Here is a 14700-nt window from a genome sequence, read left to right as displayed (position 1 = left end):
GAATGCCCCTTACGGAACCCGAACTGTTCCGGAAGAAGAATGTCATGTTCCTCCACAAACTTGTTTAGTCGGCTGAGGATCAATTTTTCGAACAGCTTGCTCAGCGCTGAGAGCAGGCTAATCGGTCTGTAGCTTGACGGTAGTGAAGGGTCTTTCCCAGGTTTGCGGATCGGGATGATTTTTGCCACCTTCCAGATGCTTGGAAAGTAGTGCAGCTCCAAGCATCTGTTGAAGGTGGCAGCTAGCAGCGAGTGCACCCTCGGGCTGAGATTTTTCAACGCTAGGTTGAATATTCCGTCAAACCCGGGAGCCTTCATGTTCTTACTGTATTTCAGCGCTGAGCAAATTTGTTCCTCTGTAATCCGTTCTTCTGGAGGGACGGCACAAGGGGAGGCATCTAACGTCAGGACGCACTGCGCAACCTGGTTCTCGAGTGGACTTGGGATTTTAGAGCCAAGCAAATGCGACTGGGCAATGTGCTCCCCAATCGCATTGGCCTTCTCTTCGTTGGTGATAAGCCGTTCGTCATTGACTCTAAGTGGTGGAATGGGCTTGGGGTGAGACTTCAGCACCTTGGCAACCTTCCAGAATGGTCTGGAACGGTCGTCCAGGTTCTGAACGAGCCGCCCGAAACTCTCGTTCCGGATTGAGACCATTCTGGAAGCGATCTGCCGATTCAGATCGACCATTTCGTATTTACGCTGCAGATCCCCAGTCCGCTGAAACTGGCGTCTACGAACATTTCTGAGCCGAATCAAGAGTTTGGTGTGGGAATCAATTGCTTGAAACTTACCCCTCACAGGAACTCGTCGAAAGCACTCTTCGTCAGCCACGGATATGGCTTGATGGAGACCCTCCAGGGCCCGGTCGATGTCATCCACTGTGTCGAGCGGTGGGTTGTCGTCGATGTGGCGGTCGACCACGCGTCGAAACTGGACCCAGTTGACTCGATGGTAGTCCTTCCGCTGGCACGGTGCAGGGGCCACGTTGTAGCCCAGCTCGGTCAGCACCGGTTGGTGGTCCGAACTCAGGTCGTTGACGGCAACCGGCTTGGCTAATCTGGTGTTTGCCAAGAACAGGTCCAGCGTCGATGGGTTGCCCGTCGGTGATGTGAAGGTTGGTTCGTCCGGAAACCAGACGGAATAGAGACCATGCTGGGAATGGTCGAATAGCAGGCGGCCGTTCTGGTTCTGCTGGTAGTTCCGCCAGACCTCGTGCCGGGCGTTCAGGTCCCCTCCGATTACAAAGCGGGCATTGGTGTGGGTTATGATGGCAAGGTCGTTCTTGAACTGCTGTGCTGTACCATTGCTAACGGTACATTGCCGGGGGCAGTAGACGGCGATGAACCGGACGTTTCCGGTCGATGTTTCCACCTCAACGCCGACGGCCTCGATGATGGAAGTGCGGTAGTGGGGTAGGGTGCAGTACTTGATGCCTTTCTTGATGATGACCGCGACACCGCCCCCCCTGGAGCTGGTGCGATCAAGCCGGACAATGCTGTGGTCGGGCAGCCAGAAGCTGTCACCGGTCTTGAGGTGAGTCTCGGTGAGAAGGCCCACGTCGATGTCGTGCTTGCGGAGGAAGTCTGCAAGCTCAATGTTTTTCGCCCCTACGGAGCGAGCGTTCCAGTTGGCGATCTTTATGGGTTCACGGTCCATAATTAGCGACAAAGGAGATGATAGCTTGGAGCTGTTGTGTTCTTGTTGCGCAGGTGCGCTTGATGATGATGGCCTGGGCCAACAGTGTGACGATCTCATCCGTTGACAGCGGAGAATCGTCTGTAGCTTCACCGGTTGTACCGGCCAATCCCGGAGCAGGGGGATCCGTCGATGGCCCGGAGGCTTGACCGGGAACTGCAGCGGCAGCCAACTGTTGGTTGAGCGGGAGCGGCGGCAACACTGGAATTGGCCGTGATTGGACCGGTGATAACGGAGGAAAGTTCTGCGCGTTGTTTTCTGGAACCTTCTTGCGACCGGGCTGGCTGTTGGACGAGGCCTTCTTCCGGATCTCGGCGTATTCGGCCCGCTTCGGACAGGCCTTACTTGTGGCCTTGTGGGCGGCACCGCAGTTGGCGCATGTGGGAGTGGCTTCCTCGATGCTGTCGCAGTTGTCGATCTTGTGGTTTTTGCCGCATTTGATGCAGCGGCTGGCCATGCGGCAATTCCTGGTGCCGTGCCCGAACAATAGGCAGTTCGAGCACTGAGTGACGCCACGGTGGGTGGGTTTATACCGCTCCCACTTCACTACGATGTGGAACAGTGTGCGTGTCGTCTGGAGATCCTTCACGGTTGTGGAGTTCTTCTCCAGATGGACCAGGTAGAGCTGGTCACGATACTTGATGGCCTTGCTGCGGGTCATCTTGTGGACTTCGACCGGCTTGAGGCCGTTCGCCTTAATCTCGTCCATTAAGGTGGTGGTGTCCATGTCGTGGAGCCCGCGCAGCACCACTTTCAGCGGCTTGGTGGCCTCGATGTCGTGGGAGAAGTACTCCAGCTTCATCCTGTCCAAGAGGGCCTGGACTGCGTTGTAGTGATTTTCGGCCGAGACCATCAGTTTGTAGCCTTCCGTGCACCGTTGAATGGTGCAGCGAAGGCCCTGCTTAATGTAGAAATCCAGCTGCTCCCATAGCCCGGGAGGGAAGCCCTTCACATAGAAGGGTGGCAACTTAACTTTTTTCGGCACCGTCTCAGGGTCCGACTGCGGCTGGGCTCCGTTCTGCAGGGCGGAGAACGGATTGTTGCTCAGCAGCTTTTTTGCTGCTGATACGGTGGCGCTGCTGTCTTCAGGTCTGGGTCGTTTAGTTCCGGGAGGCCCCGGCTGCGGGTCCGCAACGCCTGTCGGGATGGGCAATGGGGTTTTCTTCTGCTTCTTCTGGGCTGGCTCGGTGGTCGCGCCGTCTCCTGGGAGAGTCTGTTTTCCCGGTAAACCGGCACTCGCGTTACCGCGCGATTTCTTACCCATGGCTGGGTCAGCGAGAGCGTCACTACACAACGCGGAGCTAATTCGACTTGCGAACGAACGAACGAAACTAGAGAGAATTCAAATCGACTGAACTGCTCAACAGTCTGGCAGCGAATGATGATGTTGATGAAGGTTGAGACGAAAGTGTGGCGAAATCAGAGGCAGGAAAGCAGCGCTGTTTTATATCTTTTCAGGTTCAAGCAGAATGATGTGCAACCAAGTGGTATTCGTTTATGATGACTGGGCTTGGGGAAAACGTTTCATGAAAACAGTAATAATATTATCATTTGCGCATTTTTCAAACGTTCTTTGATTAAAAATTGGAAAAGTATTTATTTCAGCAGAATTGTTAAGTAATATCCTATCGATTGGCATATTTGGATTCTAATTTCATCTATAAATGACAAAGTTACAAGCGTTCAAAACCTAACACTATTTCACCACACATATTGTTTGATTTGTACCCCAGTATAGTCGACAAAGACGTAGTTCTACGTAAAAAAAGTTATTCCTTTCTAATCGGGATGCTTCTTTTCTGATTATTCAAATCCAGAACACATCAAGCGAATACAGTGCGATGTATCAGATTGAATAAAAGATTGAGCAAGGATAGATCGATCATTTTACCTCATGTTCCACCTTGCTTTACGTGACCCATTATTGAAAGTGATGAGTCGCCCACGCGAAGTAACACCACTTATCAGTTAGGACAATATTTCACCTTCTTGATGGTGATGTGAAGTTGCTTGAGCAAGCTTTCAGATTCAGAAAAAAAAAATACTTACCAAAGGACCTACGACTAATTATTCGAGAATGGAATGTGCATAACTTGAGGATGACCGCTATTCAAGCAGTGACAGTGAATAATCTCAGAAATTCCTCATCTTTGAATCGTGATTTCCACCGAAAAACAGTTCCGGAACGCTGTGGGTCGGAGCACTAAATTTGCGATAAAATAAGAATTTACTTACTATGAAGTAATAAATTAAGCCAAACAGTACATTTATACCCACGAAACGTGAACTTCAATGGGAAACGGTTGTAGCCGGACGGAAGAAACCACTCCTCGGTGGCAGTTCGGCACGCCGCGGTCGGCGTGGAGGTCGATGGAAGTCCATCTTGGTGCCGACTACTAAACGAAAATAACATTTGCTCTTTATTTCTGTTGAACTGCTGTTCGGAGTTGTTATGAGCAGTGCTGGGCGGGCGGCGTGGCGGCATTGTCTGAATCGGTTGAGGGAGAAAGTCTACCCGTTGAATCACGAGAGTGGACGGGGAAGATCGAGGCCTATCCACACCGGCCAGGATAGGAGCACGACAAAGCGCAAGGGCGAGGAAATGATAAGATTTATTTACTTTTAGTATTGTTTCGAAGGAAATTTATTTTTAACGTTTTGTGTTTTCGGTTTTTCCTCCCCGCGTTGAGATTTTAGAGGTAGGTACGACTAGATGTCGGTGGGCTTTCAGCAGCCGGAAGTCCGCAAGATTTAGTGTCAAAGAGCCGGACAATTTACAGTCGTGCGATAAGATTTCCAATCGGGTGCTGGTATGTGTATTTAATGTATGGTATCATTAAATCCTCGACCGCCGAAGGATATTACAACACTGAAATCGAATTACACTATCAACTGCAAATCATCAGATCATCACTGCAAATGTAACAAATTGTCTCGCATTACCACATCTGTGAACAAACATGTGAAAATTGCTTCATCGAGCTCATAAATCATCAATCAATAAATCAATATGGATGGTTCCCATTTCAGCGATCGAATCGAACCGATTCGAACACATTGCAAACAACAATGACTCGATTGTGCTGGGAGCTGGCATATTGTGCCTGTTGCTGCTGCTATCAGCGCCCAGTGGCGGCTTGAGGGGGTGAACTATTTGCACGACGACGAACTTCTCAGCCAAAACCCTTTTCTTTTGATGGAGTTGTAGGACAGTTGGAAGGTAGTTAAAATCCCGGAAGAAGCAAAGCTCACCCCCTCTTTTAACAGGCACCTAGCGCCGCCCGCGTCGAGCCCTTCATGCCATTACACGCTGCATTACATAAGCAAAACATAAATTTCCCGCATCCCAACAGCAATATTCACACCGGGCCCGGGTTCCACTCCAGAGAGCGCAGAAACAGGGCCACCAGCCGGCCGGACCTCGGAGGCAAGAGGGAAACCGAAAATAATTAGCCGAGACATTATTGAAAATTAACAAATGTCAAACCTGCAATAAATAAACCATAACAGAGTGTATAAATTTAATGACACCCTCAATGGACGGACCCCCAAGTGTCAGGGTGGGAAGGTGGCCAGGGAGGGCCAGCTTTATGATCCCCGCTGAAGGCAGTTTTGGGGACCAAGCGCAAATGTTTTGAGGCTACGGCCTGTCACCAGCTGGTTTTTCATCAACACGATCGAGCCGCCGAGACTCATTTAGACTGCCGTGTGCTGTAGGGTCTCAAAAACAGTGGTAAACGAGATTTATTCATAAAAACGTCGGCAACTCCTAGTCGGAGCAACAGCAGCGAGAAAAACACATTGTAATGATTTATACACTAGGTGGGCTCGATTGTTTCTCTGCCTTCCTCTGGTCTGTCAAGGAAGAAACGGGGTACCTACCGGTAGGTACTAGGCGAGGGTGCTCTGATTGTTGATTACATTTATTTCATAACCAAATGTCTCAAACATGGTAATTTACATCCACTTAACTAAAATTAATTTCTCCCTTATTGGTCGATGGAAATGAGTTTTTCTTTGTCGTGTTGTTGGGCTTTGAGAAGGGACACAAACTTCCTGAATGTGGAGGGACCACAGCACGCTCTCTCTGCGGGCCATTCTTGGAAAAATGGTACAACGCTTGTCTTGTTGCTGCTTGACATCATTGAAATGCAGCTGTTCTCGGCAGCAACCTTTTATGCAATTGCCAAATAAACTTGACTCTCTTTAGCCCATGAGGTTTGTGAACGTTCGACACTTTCGTAGCCCATAATTGAAGCTGCTCAATTAGCACAACCGTGCGCTGATATGCAGAGTAGACGCTCCTCTGCGGTGGGTCTCACCATAAACGTCAAGAAGAGCAAATCGGTGGATGTCAACCCGGATAACCCTTGCAACTTTTTAAACAGAAACCGGCAGATTCCACTATCTTGGCAGCCAGGTATCGTCAGAGGGCGAATCCAAGAGCGATATAGGTGCCCAAATCAAGAACGTTAACGTTAGGGCTGCCTCTTTGACTTTACGAATCATATGGAGAGCAGACCAGATGAGACTGCACGAAAATCCTACCACATACAGTGAAATTTGTACATAGAACCAAATATATGGTGTTAAGAATAAGCGATCCATTATCACTTGTCGTGATTTATCATCGTTTTGCTTGCTGCATCCAATCGGAAGCCCTTTCTCTTCTTTGATTTGTTTTCCGTCGATCTTGTTTTCCGTGCTGAGCACCAATGCTACCGATGCCATGGAGGCAGCTCCCACACCTGGACCCTACCTATCTACTCATCACATCAACTCATGAACCGGGGACCAACGGGTTTACTTCCCTTCCCTTCCGAAGGCGTGATCAGAGATGTTATGCCTCAGAACATACTGGCGGCGCTGACTGGAATTGAACCCAGCCTGTTGGGGTGAGAGGTAATCACGCTTACCACTACACTACCGGTGCCGCTTGATTGGAAGCCATGTTTATATGGGGCTGCTCCAATTTACTGGTGATATTCGCTGCTCTGCGAGGTGTATTGTTCAGCGTCCGAGAACAGAATGAGCCAGTCTTTATTTCTTGAATATGTGTGGTTTACATGTTTGAATTCTCAACTGACACAGACGTGTTTTTCCAACATTAGTTCAATTGATTTTTTTTTAAATTATTATTTAAGTTTCTCGTCCTATGAGGCCTGTTACGAGAATTCCCAACTTGGTGGAAAGTCTGATCGGAAGCCCTGTTTATATAGATGGGGGCTGCTCCAATCCACTGGTGCTATTTGTAGTAAATAAGACACTAGCACAGCCGTTGCAGTTGTCTTGGAACAGGTCGGGAGCATTACACATTTCTACACGGAGGTTTTAACTTGTCGTAGAAGATTTTTACAGACGAAATGTTGAATTTGGGAAAAATCTGATTTTTTTCTATCGCAGCATCGGACTGTTTCATTCATAAGAGCATTGAGAAGATTGAACATGTACCTTCAGGGCAAGCATCAATATATTGTATCTAGAAAAAAATTGTCTGCTGAGGAGTGCTCGACTTTCCCTGACGACGTAAAACTTCTCTAGCAGCATGGGTCTATCTTCTGTGATGTAAAGGTATGCATCGAACGTTGCGAGAACGTCGATGTTTGTCTCGGTTGCATACGCTTTGAGTGGACGGTCTACATAATTTTGGACGTTAAATTCCTTCTTACTAAAATCAGGAGTCTCGATCAATTTTTGGAACTTATGTTCGGTAAAAGTGTTCACCTGCGCTCCTGAATCGATGAGAAATACGCAATTCATCACTGCTACTTTAGCTGTAATGTATCCATCATCGAAGTCGCTTAACGCCACTTGTATTCGTTGCACTAACTCAGCGCTTGTCTGTGGGATATAATTCAAGTGGTCATCGGTAGTTTTCAGTTTGTCCTCAACTCTGCAATCTATATCGATCGTATGATCAATTCGCATCAACTGACGTTCAGCATTTTTAGACCCACCAATGGTTCGATCAGATGCTGGATCAGATGTACAGTCCTATTAAATAATACATACTATCAATTCATCTCTGTTTGAACTTCGATGACATTTCACTTCGGATTCTTTCTTATAATGAATATTCAAATCTTTAAGTTTAAATTCAAACTCATCTATTTTATTATAGGTGTTCGAAATTTCGAAAGGTTGTCGTAAAATTACATGAACTATGTATATAATTCTTATTAAATTTATAATAATAGCAATAGAAATTCAAGGTCTTAAAAAAATCTCCGAGAATTTAGTGAATAATTCATCATTTACTGTTTAAAACGAGGTTTAGAATTATGTTTCAATAATTTCACTCACTTTTCCGATTTCAACAGCATCTTCCTCCGACTTTCCAACTGTTGCGATCTGTTGAGGTGATTCTTCATGAATTCTGATAAATCGTTGCTCTCTGTCGTCGAAATTCTGGGCAATTCGGAGGATTCATTGGCTTGAAGACAAAATCGATCTTGTTGGCAGCATAACCCGAGCAAAGTCGGTTAACGAAATGAAAGCAAATCTAGATGAAAGTTTGCAGTTCCTATCATAATGAAAACTCATTTTGATTTCAATTGTCACGACATAAGTCTGATATCATATTGTGCTTTCATTATGCAGTTAAGACTTTTTAAATGAAAGCAACTGAACTTGAAGTTCTGCTGTTAACGTCTTGTTTAAAATTTAATTTAAGCTCATCTGTCGTTGAACTAACGATTAATGTTTATTTGTTCCCGGGTGAGAGCTCAAGTCTTTCAGCATGAGAAATTATGAATGCAAAATCAGAAATCAAATTGATTTCACCCTGGGCATTGACATAACCTTGAGGATTGCTTAACTGCAACCAGGTCCAAGGCCTTGTCTATATCTTTACATTTTGAAAGATGCACAACAGTGATGTCAGTTGTGATGTAGCGGACCAAAATTTTGTTGAAATTTAACTACTACCAAAAATTAAATAATTGTGTAGTTAAGAATTATGATTTTAACTATGAATTGTTTTTCTTGAGTCTAATGGCTGTAAAAATTATTATTTATTTTTTATTTATTTATTTGGTTCAAAACTTTTGGAAAGCGACATCTCACACGTACTACCTTTTAATTGTGCTTGATCGAGTGGCGATTTTCTTTCCTTTAGATCAAGACGATGAAGTTTTGAAGAAGACAACGATATTAACTATCTGCACGCTGAATCAACACATGGCCATGATATGATTTCATATCAACAAAACCATCATAACAGATTATCAGGAAAGCCCTTAAGTATGGGATCCCGGAGAAGAATATTTGAAGACCATGCTTCACATAGAAAACCAGCGCAAGGCACGATGAAGAAGGAAGCGGTCGATCGGCGGATTATTGGCAAGAGGTGACTAACAACTGAAACGGGTTGAAAACAGCCACGACAAGATTGTTCACTGAAATGGTGGAATCAGAATACAAAGACTCGGAATATACTCTCAGTGATTCGAGTAGCGATGATCAACTGAACATCCCGGATTTCAGAGGTTGCTCTAACGACAAGGATGATGCTTTCCTAGGATTCGTCTAATTAGTGCCATAATAATAAACAATCGCGCTATTGTCAAACTCTGTGATGGTAAAATCAACTAACATCATCTTTTACTTTGCACCAACCTCGATCATTATTAAAAGGTAAATATTCACTTAATTTAATTAGTATATTATACTGTCAATATCGTTGCAACTAATTCATTTAGGCATATTTAATTGACCTGCATTGATATTGGAAAATGGAGACTCACGATTCAGCATGGAGAGTGAATGAGCGCCGTTCTAGGGGTTGTTTGGGGCATGTTGTTCATTTTAGACATTATAGTTTGACGTGATCACCATGATCCACTCACGTTCTGGGATGTGGCCTTGAGACTTGAGATCCGGTCCCTTCTGCGTTAGCGTTGTTATGATATACTTCGTAGATTGGATACTAGCGACACTCACAGCTCTGAAATTCTCAATTAGACTAATTTCAGGAATAATGCAAGGGAGTAAACATTGGATCCAATCTAAACAAGAGTAACAGAAGCATGACTGTCGCTATACCCGGCCACGCCCATTTTTACCATAACTAGGGAGAGGGAAGGAAATGTTGATGTAGTACTTACTTAACGAGAGGCCACCGACTTAGCGACATCCTCATAAGTGCTACGGAGTTGGAGGGTTGGGTAGGGTATTCGGTTAGGATTCACCTCAAGTTGGTGATGCAACCAAAAGTATGTATTGTTTATTTGTTGTTTATTTAATCTCTCGATAGTCGGCTATCGAAAAAACACATTCATTTTTTTTGAGTTATCATGAATTTTAAGAGTCTTGGGATTAAACCCATGATTTTCTGCTCATCAGCCAAATCGATCCCTCCAGGGTCATCGAGCATTTCATAATCCACAGCGCTTCGCGTCAAAGTACGAATATAGCTTGAGATTCGGCAAAATCAAAACAAAAAACAAATCAAAAATCAGAAATCAAATAGATTTCATTGAAAGCAAGATTAGTTTTCCGTTTGATTCAACAGTGTAAAAGTTTGCTCTTGTTTTTGCTGTGTTAACCGTTAAGTCAACCAAAACGAGTTTAACTGGAGTATTCAAAATACGTTACATCATAACAGCAAACTTTGAATTCAATTTGATCTCCAGCTTTGCTCGGGTACCACTCCAGAACCATTTTGGAGTAGTGGCAGCTGGCCAAATAGGGCCAAAAGATGACTTAGCCTCTATACTTGCGGATGAACGACAATACACGCTTTTTCAGGCATTCTTCGATGTAAACTCAAGATTTCATCGTCGAGGATGTGACGAATGGTTCCGATTTCAGGCCACAACTGCAATTTGCTTGCCAAATCATGGCCTTTTTCGCGAACTTGTCGGCAAGCACGAACTTGAATCTTCCCGGCACATCCCCACGTCCAGTCGCGATGTAAAACCTTTGACCGGGAAGCTGCTTAAAATCGAGTTTGAAGTATGTTTCGTCATCGATCAAAGGGCAGCTCTTGTGTTTCGTAAAAACAGGGTTCTACAAGAACCTTGCACGCTTTTTAGTCACGGAATAGGGTAGAGCGCTACTTCGTCGTAATCGCCCATTTCCGTTCTATCGATCAGAAAAGTTTAATAATATCAATGGTTTCACCGTGCACAAATCAATAATAGGTTTGTTACGATGCGTTAGTGTTTACGTTTTTAATCTAGTTTACAAGGCCACTTTGGGGTGCGTTTTAATTGAATTAAAAAAAAATGATAACCTACCTAACTAAGAATAACTTAACCAAATTAGCAAGATAGCGATTGATCTGATGATTTGATATCAGACAGGCGTCTGTAAACCTTTAGAGGATGAACTCTACTCCTCCAGTGACTGAAGACCAGCTAGGCGGTGGATCTCAGAATTATGAGTCCGCGGAAAACTGTTTGGGCTCATCCTAAGGATCTTGCTCTGGATCCTTTGGAGTTTGAGGTGATGAACTTAGTACACCTCTTCCAGATTTGCGTTTCGTACTCAATGGCAGGGAGGATGATTGGCTTGTGGACGGCAAGCTTGTTTTTAAGGGAAAGGGTGGACTTTCTGTTGATAAGTGAGTAGAGCGACTTAATCAAGATGTTGCGGTCGCGACCGTCCATTATTTCTCTCTCCATATGGATGATACTGGCTGGATGGATGGGCGCTACTGTTAAGCAGTCCCGGTCAGGGTATCACCCCTGCGACTGATGAATAGATCTCAGAAGCCGCAGTGAGGGAAACTCTTCAAAAGCTCTCACTGTGGATGCTGTGGTTGCTGGATGGGCGCTACTATTGAGAAGTCTCGGCTCGGATGTTCTTGTTGCTAGATGGGCGCTACTGTTGAGTAACCTCGACCCGGATGTGATTCACTGTCGTTGTTGCTGGATGGGCTTGTGATGGAGGCCCGCTGTTACTGTATTTGCTATCTGCAAACACTGGATGAGTACTATGGTTCAAGAACATACACAAGAACGAGGAAGACTCATTTTGATAAGTCAAGGCTCCTCAAAATGTAGCATTGCAGCTTCTGCAGCTAAACTGTGCAACTATGAGATCGACAAGGAAATGTAAGCTGTAATGAGGGTGGTTGCCATTGATGGAAGGGTAAGGATCCTAGCTCATCGGAATTGGGTGAAACAAGGAACGATGAAGGACCTAATAGACCTGGTACGAGATCGAGAGATAGAGAAAACCAACGAGGAAGAGTTCCAAAGAGTTCATGGTCATGGAGAGGCATCATTGGTAGCAGCAGTGTCATATGGATTCCGCAACCATCATGCAGCATTTAATTCGAGTGGAAGAGGTAGAGAATTCTAGTATAATCGGTGTATAATGAGTCACGCCAAGAGAAAAACAGTTGAACTCGCATCACGGTTTTCGAAAGATTCCCTTTCTTTTAACTTGGCAACAGAGGACTTCTACATCAACTTCAAATGACTTCTAGCGAGAAAAAATAATAGCGACTGTAGTAAATCATTATATCAGTGATTTTGTCAAATAATCTTAACAAAAAATAGTAGAAATTCTCATTACTGATCATTACCAAACGTTTCTTCGATTATATTTTATATTTTATTGTAATACCTTTCGTGGACCTTTCATAGCATCGTAATGTTTGTTTACTTTGCACGATAGTTAGCTGGTTTGACAGTTCGATAGGTAGACTTGGCTTCACTATTGGCGTGACTCATTATACACCGATTCTAGAGGATTCCAACGAGCAAACTGTGGTGGTGGAAGAGGAGGTAGAGGATTCTCTAGAGGAAATAATCGTCCCAATTGCTGGAGATGTGGAAGCGTGTCGAGTGTCAAGTTTGCAGACAAATTGGCCATATTGCACTTGTTTGTCCATCAAATTATACAGGAGATCAGAGAAGACCGTTGAAGCAAAGAAGAATACTAAGATGAAACAATCGGAAGAATAACTTTCTATTTTAGTGTCCTCCTTGACGGTCCCTTTCATACAATGAATACCCCCCGTATGCAAGGTAATTTTGTGGTTTTGCTGCCCCTCGGTAGGGATGAAATTGTTCGTACGGGGTTCGGACCAATTTTCGAAACAAACTTCCACAGCGGTGTTGTATTTTACAGCAGCTTGAAACTTAATTTATTGTTATTAGTTTTAGTTCATTTTTATAATTAAATTCACCTTACATTTATTGTTTCCTGATTTCACATCTATCTTTGCAGGTTACGTTCACCGCAGTACAATCATTCCACGGTCCACTACAAAATAAACCTAAATGTCCATTTATTTTCTATTGAAGAATTTGTTTTACTTACCTCTGAATGTGTATTTAGCAAGACAAAATATTTGCACCACGGATCAAACTATCCCTCGAACGACGAACTCAAAAACTGTTCCAATTATTTGATTAATTTAAGGTTCAATTTACTTTGATGCTTTTTGGAAAATTTCAAAAGCAGTTTTTTCCAACGCATTATTTCAGATTGCAAAAAGCTTGCACTATTCGATTCCTTTTGATATTTTACAAAAAATGACGCGAGCTTTTTGCAATCTAAAATAATGCGTCGAAAAAAACTGCTTTTGAATTTTTAAAAAATGCATCAAAGTAAATTGAACCTTAATTACACTGCTTACAATCGATTTGCTAGTCACTGTTTGTTTTTTATTTATGTTACTCTCTCACACTCTCATTCGCTTTGTTTCCACACGTTCCGTCATTGACGTTTAGGCGCAACGTTCATTGCGCTCCGCAGGTACGGCACGGCGCAAGGTATGTGACCAGTGCTCGGCGGTGCGGACATACCCCCTTCCCGTAATTCTGGTAAGGGTCCCTCCATGGAGCCAGATTTACTATCCTGGATTTCCAGCACCGCCAATTTCGTTACCGGGCGCTTGTACTCTCCTTTCGCCGTCTTCACCATCGCCTGCCTAATCTTTCCATCCGTCCAGGGTAGACTTCCAACACCACGCCCCGTGTCCAGCTCTTCCGCGTTCCTTCGTCTGCGATGTAGACCAGGTCTCCACGACTAACTGGTTGTGTCGCCTAGTGCCACTTCGATCGCTTGTTGATCGTGGGCAAATATTCTGACACCCATCTCTTCCATAGCTGATCTGCCAACGCTTGGGAGCGTTTGAAGCTGTCCCGCAAAGCTTCTGCTTCATTTGTTTGGGGAACCACCTCCGCTTTACCAGTCGCTCCGATTCCTTTCACAAAATGGTTCGGCTGTATACCTGAAGTAACTCGCGCCAATGGAAGTGGAGCCATTCTCGGGATTTTCGGAATACACTTCCTCACTCTGCACCACACGCACGCCTTTGCCACTGTTTTCAATTCCGTCCGGAGACCCTCCATCCGTAGCACATCTTCCTCGTCCAAGAATGAGCTGAGGTCGAACAAACTGCTGTTTTTCTCCAACGGATGCCATTCGGTGTACGGAAGCTCTCGGTTTTTTAACAGGATCTTGATTTCTTCCCCGTAAAAATCCGACTGCGCAGAACGCCACAGGTAGGCATCAGCACGTTGAAACTCCTCTCGCTTCAGTGGAACCACCACCGCTTGTACAGACCACTTCACCAATCGTTGCACCCTTGCTGGTGTCGACACCGTTTCAATCGCCAAGCCTTCCCGTTTTCTGATGCAATTGGACGTGAACCGGAACATGCACGCTACCGTTCTGACCAAAACTTTCCAACGCAAGAAACGCGTCGCATCTACCACGGACTCCGCTATACGCGCCCATCGAATCCAGGATCGGTCAACCGGATGAACCGATCGCCGTCAAGTCGAAGCTGGGATGGACGATCTACGGACCTACCCATTCAAGCCACTCAGAAAAGGGAATAGTTGGACATCACAGCTGTGACATCGTATCCAACGAGGATTTGCACGACCTGTTACGGAGTCATTACGCCCTGGAAGAATCTATGATGTCCGTAGCGCTGCTTCCCGAATCCAGCGAAGACAAGAGAGCGAAAGAGATCCTGCACAGCACGACCATCAGAATTGGGAACCGTTTCGAGACGGGACTTTTGTGGAGAGAGGAC

Source organism: Ochlerotatus camptorhynchus, unplaced genomic scaffold (assembly GCF_037179485.1).
Source record: "Ochlerotatus camptorhynchus isolate MF236.1 unplaced genomic scaffold, CSIRO-AGI_Acam_v1.1 ptg000292l, whole genome shotgun sequence".
Lineage (NCBI taxonomy): Eukaryota > Metazoa > Arthropoda > Insecta > Diptera > Culicidae > Ochlerotatus > Ochlerotatus camptorhynchus.
The sequence above is the reverse complement of the archived record's forward strand: the minus strand, read 5'-3'. Positions refer to the sequence as shown.